Raw genomic sequence first — 4,852 nt, forward strand, 5'->3', positions numbered from 1 at the left:
GGTTGTTGAAAGGACCCGTTCATATACATTATAAACGATTCACAATAGTTGATTACATTGCGAGGTATTTGACCTCTATATGATACATTTTACAAACATTGCATTCATTTTTAAAAGACAATCTTTCTTTACATAAAAAATTGACAGGCATGCATACCATTTCATAATATCCACTATCCAACTATAAATTGATTTAATAATAATCTTTGATGAACTCAATGACTCGAATGCAACGTTCTTCGAAATATACTATGATAGACTCCAAGTAATATCTTTAAAATGAGCAAATGCACAGCGGAAGATTTCTTTAACACCTGAGAATAAACATGCTTTAAAGTGTCAACCAAAAGGTTGATGAGTTCATTAGTTTATCATAATCATTTATTTCCATTATTTTAATAGACCACAAGAATTTCATTTCCAGTTCTCATAAATATACGTCCCATGCATAGAGACAAAAAATAATCATTCATATGGTGAACACCTGGTAACCGACATTAACAATATGCATATAAGAATATCCCCATCATTCCGGGATCCTCCTTCGGACATGATATAAATTTCGAAGTACTAAAGCATCCGGTACTTTGGATGGGGTTTGTTAGGCCCAATAGATCTATCTTTAGGATTCGCGTCAATTAGGGTGTCTGTTCCCTAATTCTTAGATTACCAGACTTAATAAAAAGGGGCATATTCGATTTCGATAATTCAACCATAGAATGTAGTTTCACGTACTTGTGTCTATTTTGTAAATCATTTATAAAAATTGCGCATGTATTCTCAGCCCAAAAATATAAAGGGTAAAAAGGCAAATGAAACTCACCATACTGTATTTCGTAGTAAAAATACATATAACGTCATTGAACAAGTGCAAGGTTGGCCTCGGATTCACGAACCAAAATTAATTATATATATTTATGTGTTGGTCAATATTTGTCTAACAAATTAGGTCAAGTCATAGTGTACCACAATCCTAATGCTCGAGACTAATATGCAAAAGTCAACAAAAGTAAATTTGACTCAAAATAATTTCCAAAAATCTATACATGATTAATATATAGTTTAAATATCGTCGTTTTATATTTTTAAATATTTTTAAAAGATTTATTAGAGTAAATAATATAATTTATTTATTAATAAATAAAATTTTATATTATATTTATATAATAAAATATACTTTTATATATATTAAGTAATAAAATTTATAGGATTCATTTAATATTATAAAGATAATATGATAGGTATTATTAAAGTAAGTTATTACACGTAGTAAAATATGTTTGTATCAAATATTTATTTGATAAAATAATATCTATAATGATAGTAAGTAAAAGTTGTATTATTTTGTAATAATAATTATTATTATAAAAATATCAATATTTATAATTACTAAGATGACATTATGATAAAACGATAATTCTAATTATGATAACTTTAATATTTACGATAATTTTTAATATTATCTTTAAAATAATAATTCTATTTAAAATAATAATAATAATAATTATATTTTATAGTAACAATGACATTTCTATTAAAATGATAATTTTTATTAAAATGATAGTTTTAATACTAACGATAATTTTAATAATAATAGTAATGATAAAAATAATAAGAACGATAATTTTATCTAAATCAATATCTTATAATATTTTAATTTCATCATGATACTCTTACCCATTATTTCCTAATCGTTTCGTTTAATAGCTTTTAATCGTCTTTTATATCGTGTTCATAATAATGATAATAATAGTAATCAAAATAATTAGGTGTTACAAATATTTGTTTTAATTACACTAATATTAATAATGATAGTTACTATAACATTATTAACGATAATACTAATAATTATCTTAATGATAATATAGTAATAGTAATAATAACAATAACAATAACCATTTTTAAATAATGATATATATATATATTAATAATGATAATAATAATAATAATACCAATAATAATAATAATAATAATAATAATAATAATAATAATAATAATAATAATAATAATAATAATAATAATAATAATAATAATAATAATAATAATTGGATAATAATAATAATACTAATTATAACTTTAACGATAATAACGATAGTAATAATAATAAAAAAATAACAATTTTTAATGATAAATCCTTTTATTGATAAAGATAATAATAATAATAATAAGATAAAACTAGAACGACGATAATAACGACGATAATAATAATCATTTTTAATAATAATACAAAAATTCGATGGACTATAACTTCAAATCCGTTCATCGAAATCATTCGATATCTAAATGAAAAGTTATTAATTTTTCGCTAGCTTTCCAACGACATGCATATCTTATACCTTATCTCAGTTGCATATATAACTAATTCAGGATTCAACATAACCTAACTAAAGGCAATATCAAAAGTACAAACATGCATAATCCTATATACTCGAGCACTAGTCAGGGATACACTATTAGTATGTAAAAGTTAAATTATGAGTACTCAAGTATCAATATTGAGATTCAATATTGCAGGAAAGGTACGTAGACGCAACGGAGATGATAAACACTATATTGATCTCACGAGCATACCCATGAACCATACCCAATCACCTCCATAGCTATAACTCATAATTTCCTTAATCCAATCCCACTCGAAAAACAATTTCGAAATCACTAGGACAGCACTCTGACGTAATATTTTATGTATACTAATATATCTTGAAATAATACGGAGTAACTATATATATGTAAATCGATTGAGAGAGTTTAGAGAAAAATATTTTCAAGTTTCTTATGAAATAATGAAACCTATTGAATTCTATTTATAATAGATTTTTAAATTATTAAAGTGAATTATTAAAGTATGAATTATTAAAGTGAATTATTAAAGTATGAATTATTAAAGTGAATTATTAAAGTATGAATTATTAAAGTGAATTATTAAAGTATGAATTATTAAAGTGAATTATTAAAGTATGAATTATTAAAGTGAATTATTAAAGTGAATTATTAAAGTTAAAGTAAAGTAAAAATAAAATAAAGGTAAAGTTTAAGTATAGTAAAAGTATAAAACTATATACGTGAAAGGACCCGTTCATATACATTATAAACGATTCACAATAGTTGATTACATCGCGAGGTATTTGACCTCTATATGATACGTTTTACAAACATTGCATTCGTTTTTAAAAGACAAACTTTCTTTACATCAAAAATTGACGGCATGCATGCCATTTCATATTACATCCAACTATAATTGACTTAATATTAATCTTGATGAACTCAACGACTCGAATGCAACGTCTTTCAAAGTATGTCATGAATGACTCCAAGTAATATCTTTAAAATGAGCTAATGCACAGCGGAAGATTTCTTTAATACCTGAGAATAAACATGCTTTAAAGTGTCAACCAAAAGGTTGGTGAGTTCATTAGTTTATCATAATCAATCATTTCCGTAATAGTAATAGACCACAAGATTTCAGTTTCTATAAATATCCGTACACTCGCAAGTGTATAAAAGTATTCTATAAGTTGTAGGCACCCGGTAACAAGCCTTAACGTTCATGTTTTACCCTCTGAAGTACACCAGACCAGGTGTGTTTAAAATAACCTCGAAGTACTAAAGCATCCCATAGTCAGGATGGGGTTTGTCAGGCCCAATAGATCTATCTTTAGGATTCGCGCCTACCGTACATAGACAAGTAGTTTAATATTACCAAGCTAAGGGTATATTTCTGGTTTAAACCCACATAGAATTAGTTTTAGTACTTGTGCCTATTTCGTAAAACATTTATAAAATAGCGCATGTATTCTCAGCCCAAAAATATATATAAAAAGGGAGCAAATGAAACTCACAATACTGTATTTCGTAGCAATTATGTATATGACGGCACTGAACAAGTGCAGTGTTTGTCTCGGATTCACGAACCTATATTAAGTATATATATTTATATGTTGGTCAATATCTGTCTAACAATTTAGGTCAAGTCGTAGTGTATCACAATCCTAATGCTCGAGACCGACATGCAAAAGTCAACAAAAGTCAACTTAACCCAAAATGACTTCTAAAATTTATACGTGTTTATTATATAACTTAACTATAGTCATTTTATATATTTAAATATATTTATTAGATTTTATAATAATAAAAGTCATTTATTAATAAAAATTTATATTAACGTTTATATATGATAAAATATACTTTTATATATCTTAAGTAGTAAAATTTATAAAGTTCACTTAATATCGTAAAACTATAGTGGTAAGTATTATTAATGTAATTATATTACGCGTGGTGAAAAATATCTTTGTATCCCCTATTTATTTGATAAAATAATATTGATCATAATAATAATAAGTAAAAGTTGTATTATTTTGTAATAATAATTATTATTATTCTATAAAAAATAACAATATTTATATTTACTAAAAATGTTATTATGATAAAATGATAATACTAACATAATAGTAATAATGATATTTTATAATAATAATGATATTTCTATTAAAATAATAACGACGATAGTAATAATAATCATTTTAATAATAATACTAAAATTCAGTTGACTATAACTTCTAATCCGTTCATCGAAACCATTCGATATCTAAATGAAAAGTTCTTAATTTTTCGCTAGCTTTCCAATGACATGCATATCATATACCTTATCTCAGTAGCATATGTATCTAATTTAGGATTCAACAAACCTATCTAAGGACAATATCGAATGTACAAGCATGCATAATCCTATATACTCGAGCACTAGTCAGGGATACACTATTGAAATATAAAAGTTAAGTTATTAGTGCTCACGTATCAATATTGAGATTCAATATTGCAGGAAAGTACGTAGACGAAACGAAAATGATAA

Source organism: Rutidosis leptorrhynchoides, chromosome 2, assembly GCF_046630445.1.
Source record: "Rutidosis leptorrhynchoides isolate AG116_Rl617_1_P2 chromosome 2, CSIRO_AGI_Rlap_v1, whole genome shotgun sequence".
Classification (NCBI taxonomy): Eukaryota; Viridiplantae; Streptophyta; class Magnoliopsida; order Asterales; family Asteraceae; genus Rutidosis; species Rutidosis leptorrhynchoides.